Here is a 13,101-nt window from a genome sequence, read left to right on the forward strand (position 1 = left end):
GACGTACTAAGTTTGAGAATTTACTTCAACGTCGGCCTTGTGGCCCAATGGATAAGGCGCCTGACTACGGATCAGGAGATTCCAGGTTCTAGTCCTGGCAGGGTCGCTGATTTTTGCCTCGTTCTTTTGAATCGGCGATTTGCGTCTGCCAACGTGATGTACTAAGTTCGAAATACTACGTCGACGTCGGCCTTGGGGCCCAATGGATAAGGCGCCTGACTACGGATCAGGAGATTCCAGGTTAGGGTCCTGGCAGGGTCGCTGATTTTTGCCTCCTTCTTTTGAATCGGCGAATTGCGTCTGCCAACGTAATGTACTAAGCTTGAAATACTATGTCAACGTCGGCCTTGTGGCCCAATGGATAAGGCGTCTGACTACGGATCAGGAGATTCCAGGTTCGAGTCCTGGCAGGGTCGCTGATTTGTGCCTCCTTCTTTTGAATCGGCGAATTGCGTCTGCCAACGTAATGTACTCAAATCGAAATACTACGTCAAGATCGGCCTTGTGGCCCAATGGATAAGGCGCCTGACTACGGATCAGGAGATTCCAGGTTCGAGTCCTGGCAGGGTCGCTGATTTTTGTCTCGTTCTTTTGAATCGGCGATTTGGGTCTGCCAACGTGATGTACTAAGTTCGAAATACTACGTCAACGTCGGACTTCTGGCCCAATGGATAAGGCGCCTGACCACGGATCAGGAGATTCCAGGTTCGAGTCCTGGCAGGGTAGCTGATTTTTGCCTCCTTCTTTTGAATCGGCGAATTGCGTCTGCCAACGTATATTACTAAGTTCGAAATACTACGTCGACATCGGCCCTGTTGCCCAATCGATAAGGCGCCTGACTACGGATCAGGAGATTCTAGGTTCGATTCCTGGCAGGATCGCTGATTTTTGCTTACTTCTTCTTAATCGTGATAATTTTGTTTGCTGTTCTCCTTTATATGATGTAGTGTATAATTTTCCTTATTCGAGTCCCGGCAGGGTCCCTGTCTTTGCATAATATTTGATGTCAACGCTATTTGTTTCACGCGAGGTGATTTACTTATTCCAAAATTACAACATTAACCTCAGCCCTGTGGCCCAATATAAACGACGCCTGACTACGGATCAGGAGATTCCGTAACATCAGCCCTATGGCCCAATGGATAAGTCGCCTGAATAGGGATCAGGAGATTCGAGGTTAGAGTCCTGGCAGGGACTCTGATTTTTTCTTCCTTCTTTTCTATCCTGATCCTTGGCATAATAATTTTACTCCTGGCGATTTGCGTCTGGCAATGTGACGTACTAAGTTCGAAATAATACTTAAACGTCGGCCCTATGGCCCAATGGATAAGGCGCCTGACTACGGATCAGGAGATTCGAGGTTAGAGTCGTGGCAGGGTCTCTGATTTTTACTTCCTTCTTTTCTATCCTGATCCTTGGCATAATAATTTTACTCATGCCGATTTGCGTCTAGCAATGTGACGTACTAAGTTCGAAATACTACTTCAACGTCGGCCTTTTGGCCAAATGGATAAGGCGCCTGACTACGGATCAGGAGATTCCAGGTTCGAGTCCTGGCAGGGTCGCCGATTTTTGCCACGTTCTTTTGAATCGGCGATTTGCGTCTGCCAACGTGATGTACTAAGTTCGAAATACTACGTCAACGTCGGCCTTGTGGCCCAATGGATAAGGCGCCTGACTACGGATCAGGAGATTCCAGGTTCGAGTCCTGGCAGGGTCGCTGATTTTTGCCTACTTCTTTTGAATCGCCGAATTGCGTCTGCCAACGTAATGTACTATATTCGAAATTCTACGTCAACATCGGCCTTGAGGCCCAATGGATAAGGCGCCTGACTACGGATCAGGAGATTCTAGGTTCGATTCCTTGCAGGATCGCTGATTTTTGCTTCCTTCTTCTTAATCGTGATAATTTTGTTTGCTGTTCGTCTTTTCTATGATGTAGTGTATAATTTTCCTTATTCGAGTCCCGGCAGGGTCCATGTCTTTGCATAATATTTGATGTTAACGCTATTTGTTTCACGCGAGGTGATTTACTTATTCCAAAATTACAACATTAATCTCAGCCCTGTGGCCCAATATAAACGACGCCTGACTACGGATCAGGAGATTCAGTAACATCAGCCCTATGGCCCAATGGATAAGTCGCCTGAATAGGGATCAGGAGATTCGAGGTTAAAGTCCTGGCAGGGTCTCTGATTTTTGCTTCCTTCTTCTCTATCCTGATCCTTGGCATAATAATTTTACTCCTGGCGATTTGCGTCTGGCAATGTGACGTACTAAGTTTGAGATACTACTTTAACGTCGGCCTTGTGGCCCAATGGATAAGGCGCCTGACTACGGATCAGGAGATTCCAGGTTCGAGTCCTGGCAAGGTCTCTGATTTTTGCTTCCTTCTTTTCTATCCTGATCCTTGGCATAAAAATTTTACTCCTGGCGATTTGCGTCTGCCAATGGGACGTACTAAGTTCGAGAATTTACTTAAACCACGGCCTTGTGGCCCAATGGATAAGGCGGCTGACCTCGGATCAGGAGATTCCAGGTTCGAGTGCTGGCAGGGTCTCTGATTTTTGCCTCGTTCTTTTGAATCGACGATTTGCGTCTGCCAACGTGATGTACTAAGTTCGAAATACTATGTCAACGTCGGCCTTGTGGCCCAATGGATAAGGCGCCTGACCTCGGATCAGAAGATTCCAGGTTCGAGTCCTGGCAGGGTCCCTGATTTTTGCCTCGTTCTTTTGAATCGGCGATTTGCGTCTGCCAGCGTTATGTACTAAGTTCGAAATACTACGTCAACGTCGGCCTTGTGGCCCAATGGATAAGGCGCCTGACTACGGATCAGGAGATTCCAGGTTCGAGTCCTGGCAGGGTCGCTGATTTTTGACTCCTTCTTTTGAATCGGCGAATTGCGTCTGCCAACGTAATGTACTATATTCCAAATTCTACGTCAACATCGGCCTTGAGGCCCAATGGATAAGGCGCCTGACTACGGATCAGGAGATTCCAGGTTCGAGTCCTGGCAGGGTCGCTGATTTTTTTACTCGTTCTTTTGAATCGGCGATTTGCGTCTGCCAACGTGATGTACTAAGTTCGAAATACTATGTCAACATCGGCCTTGTGGCCCAATGGATAAGGCGCCTGACTAAGGATCAGGAGATTCCAGGTTCGAGTCCTGGCAGGGTCGCTGATTTTTTTACTCGTTCTTTTGAATCGGCGATTTGCTTCTGCCAACGTGATGTACTAAGTTCGAAATACTATGTCAACGTCGGCCTTGTGGCCCAATGGATATGGCGTCTGACTACGGATCAGGAGATTCCAGGTTCGAGTCCTGGCAGGGTCGCTGATTTTTGCCTCCTTCTTTTGAATCGGCGAATTGCGTCTGCCAACGTAATGTACTAAAATCGGCCTTGTGGCCCAATGGATAAGGCGCCTGACTACGGATCAGGAGATTCCAGGTTCGAGTCCTGGCAGGGTCGCTGATTTTTTTACTCGTTCTTTTGAATCGGCGATTTGCTTCTGCCAACGTGATGTACTAAGTTCAAAATACTATGTCAACGTCGGCCTTGTGGCCCAATGGATATGGCGTCTGACTACGGATCAGGAGATTCCAGGTTCGAGTCCTGGCAGGGTCGCTGATTTTTGCCTCGTTCTTTTGAATCGGCGATTTGCGTCTGCCAACGTGATGTACTAAGTTCGAAATACTACGTCAACGTCGGCCTTGTGGCCCAATGGATAAGGCGCCTGACTACGGATCAGGAGATTCCAGGTTCGAGTCCTGGCAGGGTCGCTGATTTTTGCCTACTTCTTTTGAATCGCCGAATTGCGTCTGCCAACGTAATGTACTATATTCGAAATTCTACGTCAACATCGGCCTTGAGGCCCAATGGATAAGGCGCCTGACTACGGATCAGGAGATTCCAGGTTCGAGTCCTGGCAGGGTCGCTGATTTTTGCCTACTTCTTTTGAATCGCCGAATTGCGTCTGCCAACGTAATGTACTATATTCGAAATTCTACGTCAACATCGGCCTTGTGGCCCAATGGATAAGGCGCCTGACCTCGGATCAGGAGATTCCAGGTTCGAGTCCTGGCAGGGTCGCTGATTTTTGCCTCGTTCTTTTGAATCGGCGATTTGCGTCTGCCAACGTGATGTACTAAGTTCGAAATACTATGTCAACATCGGCCTTGTGGCCCAATGGATAAGGCGCCTGACTACAGATCAGGAGATTCCAGGTTCGAGTCCTGGCATGGTCGCTGATTTTTTTACTCGTTCTTTTGAATCGACGATTTGCGTCTGCCAACGTGATGTACTAAGTTCGAAATACTATGTCAACGTCGGCCTTGTGGCCAAATGGATAAGGCGCCTGACTACGGATCAGGAGATTCCAGGTTCGAGTCCTGGCAGGGTCTCTGATTTTTGCTTCCTTCTTTTCTATCCTGATCCTTGGCATAAAAATTTTACTCCTGGCGATTTGCGTCTGCCAATGGGACGTACTAAGTTCGAGAATTTACTTCAATGTCGGCCTTGTGGCCCAATGGATAAGGCGCCTGACCTCGGATCAGGAGATTCCAATTTCGAGTGCTGGCAGGGTCGCTGATTTTTGCCTCGTTCTTTTGAATCGGCGATTTGCGTCTGCCAACGTGATGTACTAAGTTCGAAATACTATGTCAACATCGGCCTTGTGGCCCAATGGATAAGGCGCCTGACTACGGATCAGGAGATTCCAGGTTCGAGTCCTGGCATGGTCGCTGATTTTTTTACTCGTTCTTTTGAATCGACGATTTGCGTCTGCCAACGTGATGTACTAAGTTCGAAATACTATGTCGACGTCGGCCTTGTGGCCAAATGGATAAGGCGCCTGACTACTGATCAGGAGATTCCAGGTTTGGGTCCTGGCAGGGTCGCTGATTTTTGCCTCCTTCTTTTGAATCGGCGAATTGCGTCTGCCAACGTAATGTACTAAGCTTGAAATACTATGTCAACGTCGGCCTTGTGGCCCAATGGATAAGGCGTCTGACTACGGATCAGGAGATTCCAGGTTCGAGTCCTGGCAGGGTCGCTGATTTGTGCCTCCTTCTTTTGAATCGGCGAATTGCGTCTGCCAACGTAATGTACTCAAATCGAAATACTACGTCAAGATCGGCCTTGTGGCCCAATGGATAAGGCGCCTGACTACGGATCAGGAGATTCCAGGTTCGAGTCCTGGCAGGGTAGCTGATTTTTGCCTCCTTCTTTTGAATCGGCAAATTGCGTCTGCCAACGTATATTACTAAGTTCGAAATACTACGTCGACATCGGCCCTGTTGCCCAATGGATAAGGCGCCTGACTACGGATCAGGAGATTCTAGGTTCGATTCCTGGCAGGATCGCTGATTTTTGCTTCCTTCTTCTTAATCGTGATAATTTTGTTTGCTGTTCTCCTTTATATGATGTAGTGTATAATTTTCCTTATTCGAGTCCCGGCAGGGTCCCTGTCTTTGCATAATATTTGATGTCAACGCTATTTGTTTCACGCGAGGTGATTTACTTATTCCAAAATTACAACATTAACCTCAGCCCTGTGGCCCAATATAAACGACGCCTGACTACGGATCAGGAGATTCCGTAACATCAGCCCTATGGCCCAATGGATAAGTCGCCTGAATAGGGATCAGGAGATTCGAGGCTAGAGTCCTGGCAGGGTCTCTGATTTTTTCTTCCTTCTTTTCTATCCTGATCCTTGGCATAATAATTTTACTCCTGGCGATTTGCGTCTGGCAATGTGACGTACTAAGTTCTAAATAATACTTTAACGTCGGCCCTATGGCCCAATGGATAAGGCGCCTGACTACGGATCAGGAGATTCGAGGTTAGAGTCGTGGCAGGGTCTCTGATTTTTACTTCCTTCTTTTCTATCCTGATCCTTGGCATAATAATTTTACTCATGGCGATTTGCGTCTAGCAATGTGACGTACTAAGTTCGAAATACTACTTCAACGTCGGCCTTGTGGCCCAATGGATAAGGCGCCTGACTACGGATCAGGAGATTCGAGGTTGGAGTCGTGGCAGGGTCTCTGATTTTTGCTTCCTTCTTTTCTATCCTGATCCTTGGCATAATAATTTTACTCCTGGCGATTTGCGTCTGCCAATGGGACGTACTAAGTTCGAGAATTTACTTCAACGTCGGCCTTGTGGCCCAATGGATAAGGCGCCTGACTACGGATCAGGAGATTCCAGGTTCGAGTCCTGGCAGGGTCGCTGATTTTTGCCTCGTTCTTTTGAATCGGCGATTTGCGTCTGCCAACGTGATGTACTAAGTTCGAAATACTACGTCAACGTCGGCCTTGGGGCCCAATGGATAAGGCGCCTGACTACGGATCAGGAGATTCCAGGTTCGAGTCCTGGCAGGGTCGCTGATTTTTGCCTCCTTCTTTTGAATCGGCGAATTGCGTCTGCCAACGTAATGTACTATATTCGAAATTCTACGTCAACATCGGCCTTGTGGCCCAATGGATAAGGCGCCTGACTACGGATCAGGAGATGCCAGGTTCGAGTCCTGGCAGGGTCGCTGATTTTTTTACTCGTTCTTTTGAATCGGCGATTTGCGTCTGCCAACGTGATGTACTGAGTTCGAAATACTATGTCAAGGTCGGCCTTGTGGCGCAATGGATAAGGCGCCTGACTACGGATCAGGAGATTCCAGGTTCGAGTCCTGGCAGGGTCGCTGGTTTTGCCTCGATTTTTTCTTATAGTGATTATTTCGATTTCTGTTAGTCTTTTCTATGATGTAAAGTATAATTTTTCAGGTTAAAGTGCTGGTAGGGTCGCCGTCTTTGTATAATATTTTGGGCTATTTGCTACGGGCAATGTGACGTACTAATTACAAGTTTACAACAGTAACCTCGGCCCTGTGGCCCAATGGATAAGTGGCCTTACTACGGATCAGGAGATTCGAGGTTAGAGTCCTGGCAGGGTCTCTGATTTTTGCTTCCTTCTTTTCTATCCTGATCCTTGGCATAATAATTTTACTTCTGACGATTTGCGTCTGCCAATGTGACGTACTAAGTTCGAAGATTTACTTCAACGTCGGCCTTGTGGCCCAATGGATAAGGCGCCTGACTACGGATCAGGAGATTCCAGGTTCGAGTCCTGGCAGGGTCTCTGATTTTTGCTTCCTTCTTTTCTATCCTGATCCTTGGCATTACTATTTTACTTCTGCCGATTTGCGTCTGCCAATGTGACGTACTAAGTTTGAGAATTTAATTCAACGTCGGCCTTGTGGCCCAATGGATAAGGCGCCTGAGTACGGATCAGGAGATTCCAGGTTCTAGTCCTGGCAGGGTCGCTGATTTTTGCCTCGTTCTTTTGAATCGGCGATTTGCGTCTGCCAACGTGATGTACTAAGTTCGAAATACTACGTCGACGTCGGCCTTGGGGCCCAATGGATAAGGCGCCTGACTACGGATCAGGAGATTCCAAGTTCGGGTCCTGGCAGGGTCGCTGATTTTTGCCTCCTTCTTTTGAATCGGCGAATTGCGTCTGCCAACGTAATGTACTAAGCTTGAAATACTATGTCAACGTCGGCCTTGTGGCCCAATGGATAAGGCGTCTGACTACGGATCAGGAGATTCCAGGTTCGAGTCCTGGCAGGGTCGCTGATTTGTGCCTCCTTCTTTTGAATCGGCGAATTGCGTCTGCCAACGTAATGTACTAAAATCGAAATACTACGTCAAGATCGGCCTTGTGGCCCAATGGATAAGGCGCCTGACTACGGATCAGGAGATTCCAGGTTCGAGTCCTGGCAGGGTCGCTGATTTTTGTCTCGTTCTTTTGAATCGGCGATTTGGGTCTGCCAACGTGATGTACTAAGTTCGAAATACTACGTCAACGTCGGACTTCTGGCCCAATGGATAAGGCGCCTGACTACGGATCAGGAGATTCCAGGTTCGAGTCCTGGCAGGGTAGCTGATTTTTGCCTCCTTCTTTTGAATCGGCGAATTGCGACTGCCAACGTATATTACTAAGTTCGAAATACTACGTCGACATCGGCCCTGTTGCCCAATCGATAAGGCGCCTGACTACGGATCAGGAGATTCTAGGTTCGATTCCTGGCAGGATCGCTGATTTTTGCTTCCTTCTTCTTAATCGTGATAATTTTGTTTGCTGTTCTCCTTTATATGATGTAGTGTATAATTTTCCTTACTCGAGTCCCGGGAGGGTCCCTGTCTTTGCATAATATTTGATGTCAACGCTATTTGTTTCACGCGAGGTGATTTACTTATTCCAAAATTACAACATTAACCTCAGCCCTGTGGCCCAATATAAACGACGCCTGACTACGGATCAGGAGATTCCGTAACATCAGCCCTATGGCCCAATGGATAAGTCGCCTGAATAGGGATCAGGAGATTCGAGGTTAGAGTCCTGGCAGGGTCTCTGATTTTTTCTTCCTTCTTTTCTATCCTGATCCTTGGCATAATAATTTTACTCCTGGCGATTTGCGTATGGCAATGTGACGTACTAAGTTCGAAATAATACTTTAACGTCGGCCCTATGGCCCAATGGATAAGGCGCCTGACTACGGATCAGGAGATTCGAGGTTAGAGTCGTGGCAGGGTCTCTGATTTTTGCTTCCTTCTTTTCTATCCTGATCCTTGGCATAATAATTTTACTCATGCCGATTTGCGTCTAGCAATGTGACGTACTAAATTCGAAATACTACTTCAACGTCGGCCTTGTGGCCCAATGGATAAGGCGGCTGACTACGGATCAGGAGATTCGAGGTTAGAGTCGTGGCAGGGTCTCTGATTTTTACTTCCATCTTTTATATCCTGATCCTTGGCATAAAAATTTTACTGCTGGTGATTTGCGTCTGCCAATGGGACGTACTAAGTTCGAGAATTTACTTCAACGTCGGCCTTGTGGCCCAATGGATAAGGCGCCTGACCTCGGATCAGGAGATTCCAGGTTCGAGTCCTGGCAGGGTCGCTGATTTTTGCCTCGTTCTTTTGAATCGGCGATTTGCGTCTGCCAACGTGATGTACTAAGTTCGAAATACTATGTCAACGTCGGCCTTGTGGCCCAATAGATAAGGCGCCTGACTACGGATCAGGAGATTCCAGGTTCGAGTCCTGGCAGGGTCGCTGATTTTTTTACTCGTTCTTTTGAATCGGCGATTTGCGTCTGCCAACGTGATGTACTAAGTTCGAAATACTATGTCAACGTCGGCCTTGTGGCCCAATGGATAAGGCGTCTGACTACGGATCAGGAGATTCCAGGTTCGAGTCCTGGCAGGGTCGCTGATTTTTGCCTCCATCTTTTGAATCGGCGAATTGCGTCTGCCAACGTAATGTACTAAAATCGGAATACTACGTCAACATCGGCCTTGTTGCCCAATGGATAAGGCGCCTGACTACGGATCAGGAGATTCTAGGTTCGATTCCTGGCAGGATCGCTGATTTTTGCTTCCTTCTTCTTAATCGTGATAATTTTGTTTGCTGTTCGTCTTTTCTATGATGTAGTGTATAATTTTCCTTATTCGAGTCCCGGCAGGGTCCATGTCTTTGCATAATATTTGATGTTAACGCTATTTGTTTCACGCGAGGTGATTTACTTATTCCAAAATTACAACATTAATCTCAGCCCTGTGGCCCAATATAAACGACGCCTGACTACGGATCAGGAGATTCCGTAACATCAGCCCTATGGCCCAATGGATAAGTCGCCTGAATAGGGATCAGGAGATTCGAGGTTAAAGTCCTGGCAGGGTCTCTGATTTTTGCTTCCTTCTTCTCTTTCCTGATCCTTGGCATAATAATTTTACTCCTGGCGATTTGCGTCTGGCAATGTGACGTACTAAGTTCGAGATACTACTTTAACGTCGGCCTTGTGGCCAAATGGATAAGGCGCCTGACTACGGATCAGGAGATTCCAGGTTCGAGTCCTGGCAGGGTCTCTGATTTTTGCTTCCTTCTTTTCTATCCTGATCCTTGGCATAAAAATTTTACTCCTGGCGATTTGCGTCTGCCAATGGGACGTACTAAGTTTGAGAATTTACTTCAACGTCGGCCTTGTGGCCCAATGGATAAGGCGCCTGACCTCGGATCAGGAGATTCCAGGTTCGAGTGCTGGCAGGGTCGCTGATTTTTGCCTCGTTCTTTTGAATCGGCGATTTGCGTCTGCCAACGTGATGTACTAAGTTCGAAATACTATGTCAACATCGGCCTTGTGGCCCAATGGATAAGGCGCCTGACTACGGATCAGGAGATTCCAGGTTCGAGTCCTGGCATGGTCGCTGATTTTTTTACTCGTTCTTTTGAATCGACGATTTGCGTCTGCCAACGTGATGTACTAAGTTCGAAATACTATGTCAACGTCGGCCTTGTGGCCAAATGGATAAGGCGCCTGACTACGGATCAGGAGATTCCAGGTTCGAGTCCTGGCAGGGTCGCTGATTTTTGCCACGTTCTTTTGAATCGGCGATTTGCGTCTGCCAACGTGATGTACTAAGTTCGAAATACTATGTCAACATCGGCCTTGTGGCCCAATGGATAGGGCGCCTGACTACGGATCAGGAGATTCCAGGTTCGAGTCCTGGCATGGTCGCTGATTTTTTTACTCGTTCTTTTGAATCGACGATTTGCGTCTGCCAACGTGATGTACTAAGTTCGAAATACTATGTCAACATCGGCCTTGTGGCCCAATGGATAGGGCGCCTGACTACGGATCAGGAGATTCCAGGTTCGATTCCTTGCAGGATCGCTGATTTTTGCTTCCTTCTTCTTAATCGTGATAATTTTGTTTGCTGTTCGTCTTTTCTATGATGTAGTGTATAATTTTCCTTATTCGAGTCCCGGCAGGGTCCATGTCTTTGCATAATATTTGATGTTAACGCTATTTGTTTCACGCGAGGTGATTTACTTATTCCAAAATTACAACATTAATCTCAGCCCTGTGGCCCAATATAAACGACGCCTGACTACGGATCAGGAGATTCCGTAACATCAGCCCTATGGCCCAATGGATAAGTCGCCTGAATAGGGATCAGGAGATTCGAGGTTAAAGTCCTGGCAGGGTCTCTGATTTTTGCTTCCTTCTTCTCTATCCTGATCCTTGGCATAATAATTTTACTCCTGGCGATTTGCGTCTGGCAATGTGACGTACTAAGTTTGAGATACTACTTTAACGTCGGCCTTATGGCCCAATGGATAAGGCGCCTGACTACGGATCAGGAGATTCCAGGTTCGAGTCCTGGCAGGGTCTCTGATTTTTGCTTCCTTCTTTTCTATCCTGATCCTTGGCATAATAATTTTACTCCTGGCGATTTGCGTTTGGCAATGTGACGTACTAAGTTCGGAATACTACGTCAACGTCGGCCTTGTGGCCCAATGGATAAGGTGCCTGACTACGGATCAGGAGATTCGAGGTTAGAGTCCTGGCAGGGTCTCTGATTTTTACTTCCTTCTTTTTGATCGTGATAATTTTGTTTGCTGTTCGTCTTTTCTATGATGTAGTGAATAATTTTCCTTGTTCGAATCCCGGCAGGGTACCTGTCTTTGCATAATATTTGATGTCAACGCTATTTGTTTCACGCGAGGTGATTTACTTATTCCAAAATTACAACATTTACCTCATCCCTGTGGCCCAATATATACGACGCCTGACTACAGATCAGGAGATTCCAGGTTCCAGTCCTGGCAGGGTCGCTGATTTTTGCCTCCTTCTTTTGAATCGGCGAATTGCGTCTGCCAACGTAATTTACTAAGTTCGAAATACTACGTCAACATCGGCCTTGTTGCCCAATGGATAAGGCGCCTGAATAGGGATTAGGAGCTTCGAGGTTAGAGTCCTGGCAGGGTCTCTGATTTTTTCTTCCTTCTTTTCTATCCTGATCCTTGGCATAATAATTTTACTCCTGGCGATTTGCGTCTGGCAATGTGACGTACTAAGTTCGAGATACTACTTTAACGTCGGCCTTGTGGCCCAATGGATAAGGCGCCTGACTACGGATCAGGAGATTCCAGGTTCGAGTCCTAGCAGGGTTGCTGGTTTTGCCTCGATTTTTTCTTATAGTGATTATTTCGATTTCTGTTAGTCTTTTCTATGATGTAAAGTATAATTTTTCAGGTTAAAGTGCTGGTAGGGTCGCCGTTTTTGTATAATATTTTGGGCTATTTGCTACGGGCAATGTGACGTACTAATTACAAGTTTACAACAGTAACCTCGGCCCTGTGGCCCAATGGATAAGTGGCCTTACTACGGATCAGGAGATTCGAGGTTAGAGTCCTGGCAGTGTCTATGATTTTTGCTTCCTTCTTTTCTATCCTTATCCTTGGCATAATAATTTTACTTCCGCCTGTCTACGGATCAGGAGATTCCAGGTTCGAGTCCTGGCAGGGTCGCTGATTTTTGCCTCGATTTTTTCTTAGTGGCCTGACTACGGATCAGGAGATTCGAGGTTAGAGTACTGGCAGGGTCTCTGAGTTTTACTTCCTTCTTTTCTATACTGATCCTTGGCATAAAAATGTTACTCCTGGCGATTTGCGTCTGCCAATGGGACGTACTAAGTTCGAGAATTTACTTCAACGTCGGCCTTGTGGCCCAATGGATAAGGCGCCTGACTACGGATCAGGAGATTCCAGGTTCGAGTCCTGGCAGGGTCGCTGATTTTTGACTAGTTCCTTTGAATCGGCGATTTGCGTCTGCCAACGTGATGTACTAAGTTCGAAATTTTTCGTCAACGTCGGACTTCTGGCCCAATGGATAAGGCGCCTGACTACGGATCAGGAGATTCCAGGTTCGAGTCCTGGCAGGGTCGCTGCTTTTTTACTCGTTCTTTTGAATCGGCGATTTGCGTCTGGCAATGTGACGTACTAAGTTCGAGATACTACTTTAACGTCGACCTTGTGGCCCAATGAATAAGCCGCCTGACTACGGATCAGGAGATTCCAGGTTCGAGTCCTGGCAGGGTCGCTGGTTTTGCCTCGATTTTTTCTTATAGTGATTATTTCGATTTCTGTTACTCTTTTCTATGATGTAAAGTATAATTTTTCAGGTTAAAGTGCTGGTAGGGTCGCCGTCTTTGTATAATATTTTGGGCTATTTGCTACGGGATATGTGACGTACT

General features: G+C 46.9%; 22 non-coding genes across 22 annotated transcripts; all 22 read left to right on the top strand.

Annotated features, from left to right (window-relative positions):
* Positions 1-498: 498 nt before the first annotated feature.
* Trnar-acg lies at positions 499-571 on the top strand. Its single transcript has one exon. It is a non-coding gene; the product is annotated as a tRNA-Arg (tRNA).
* Positions 572-1,647: 1,076 nt separating this feature from the next.
* Trnar-acg lies at positions 1,648-1,720 on the top strand. Its single transcript has one exon. It is a non-coding gene; the product is annotated as a tRNA-Arg (tRNA).
* Positions 1,721-2,303: 583 nt separating this feature from the next.
* Positions 2,304-2,376, top strand: Trnar-acg. Its single transcript has one exon. It is a non-coding gene; the product is annotated as a tRNA-Arg (tRNA).
* A 266-nt stretch (positions 2,377-2,642) lies between these two features.
* Positions 2,643-2,715, top strand: Trnar-ucg. The gene has a single exon. It is a non-coding gene; the product is annotated as a tRNA-Arg (tRNA).
* An 82-nt stretch (positions 2,716-2,797) lies between these two features.
* Positions 2,798-2,870, top strand: Trnar-acg. Its single transcript has one exon. It is a non-coding gene; the product is annotated as a tRNA-Arg (tRNA).
* Positions 2,871-3,108: 238 nt separating this feature from the next.
* On the top strand, positions 3,109-3,181 carry Trnal-aag. The gene has a single exon. It is a non-coding gene; the product is annotated as a tRNA-Leu (tRNA).
* A 219-nt stretch (positions 3,182-3,400) lies between these two features.
* On the top strand, positions 3,401-3,473 carry Trnar-acg. Its single transcript has one exon. It is a non-coding gene; the product is annotated as a tRNA-Arg (tRNA).
* A 238-nt stretch (positions 3,474-3,711) lies between these two features.
* Trnar-acg lies at positions 3,712-3,784 on the top strand. The gene has a single exon. It is a non-coding gene; the product is annotated as a tRNA-Arg (tRNA).
* A 237-nt stretch (positions 3,785-4,021) lies between these two features.
* On the top strand, positions 4,022-4,094 carry Trnar-ucg. The gene has a single exon. It is a non-coding gene; the product is annotated as a tRNA-Arg (tRNA).
* An 82-nt stretch (positions 4,095-4,176) lies between these two features.
* On the top strand, positions 4,177-4,249 carry Trnac-aca. Its single transcript has one exon. It is a non-coding gene; the product is annotated as a tRNA-Cys (tRNA).
* An 83-nt stretch (positions 4,250-4,332) lies between these two features.
* Trnar-acg lies at positions 4,333-4,405 on the top strand. The gene has a single exon. It is a non-coding gene; the product is annotated as a tRNA-Arg (tRNA).
* A 266-nt stretch (positions 4,406-4,671) lies between these two features.
* On the top strand, positions 4,672-4,744 carry Trnar-acg. The gene has a single exon. It is a non-coding gene; the product is annotated as a tRNA-Arg (tRNA).
* An 83-nt stretch (positions 4,745-4,827) lies between these two features.
* Trnas-acu lies at positions 4,828-4,900 on the top strand. Its single transcript has one exon. It is a non-coding gene; the product is annotated as a tRNA-Ser (tRNA).
* A 1,260-nt stretch (positions 4,901-6,160) lies between these two features.
* On the top strand, positions 6,161-6,233 carry Trnar-acg. The gene has a single exon. It is a non-coding gene; the product is annotated as a tRNA-Arg (tRNA).
* Positions 6,234-7,063: 830 nt separating this feature from the next.
* Trnar-acg lies at positions 7,064-7,136 on the top strand. Its single transcript has one exon. It is a non-coding gene; the product is annotated as a tRNA-Arg (tRNA).
* Positions 7,137-7,712: 576 nt separating this feature from the next.
* Trnar-acg lies at positions 7,713-7,785 on the top strand. The gene has a single exon. It is a non-coding gene; the product is annotated as a tRNA-Arg (tRNA).
* Positions 7,786-8,890: 1,105 nt separating this feature from the next.
* On the top strand, positions 8,891-8,963 carry Trnar-ucg. Its single transcript has one exon. It is a non-coding gene; the product is annotated as a tRNA-Arg (tRNA).
* An 894-nt stretch (positions 8,964-9,857) lies between these two features.
* On the top strand, positions 9,858-9,930 carry Trnar-acg. The gene has a single exon. It is a non-coding gene; the product is annotated as a tRNA-Arg (tRNA).
* Positions 9,931-10,196: 266 nt separating this feature from the next.
* Trnar-acg lies at positions 10,197-10,269 on the top strand. The gene has a single exon. It is a non-coding gene; the product is annotated as a tRNA-Arg (tRNA).
* An 83-nt stretch (positions 10,270-10,352) lies between these two features.
* On the top strand, positions 10,353-10,425 carry Trnar-acg. The gene has a single exon. It is a non-coding gene; the product is annotated as a tRNA-Arg (tRNA).
* An 82-nt stretch (positions 10,426-10,507) lies between these two features.
* On the top strand, positions 10,508-10,580 carry Trnar-acg. The gene has a single exon. It is a non-coding gene; the product is annotated as a tRNA-Arg (tRNA).
* A 1,984-nt stretch (positions 10,581-12,564) lies between these two features.
* Trnar-acg lies at positions 12,565-12,637 on the top strand. Its single transcript has one exon. It is a non-coding gene; the product is annotated as a tRNA-Arg (tRNA).
* The last annotated feature ends 464 nt before the right edge of the window (positions 12,638-13,101 follow it).

Source organism: Nematostella vectensis, chromosome 13 (genome assembly GCF_932526225.1).
Source record: "Nematostella vectensis chromosome 13, jaNemVect1.1, whole genome shotgun sequence".
Taxonomy (NCBI): domain Eukaryota; kingdom Metazoa; phylum Cnidaria; class Anthozoa; order Actiniaria; family Edwardsiidae; genus Nematostella; species Nematostella vectensis.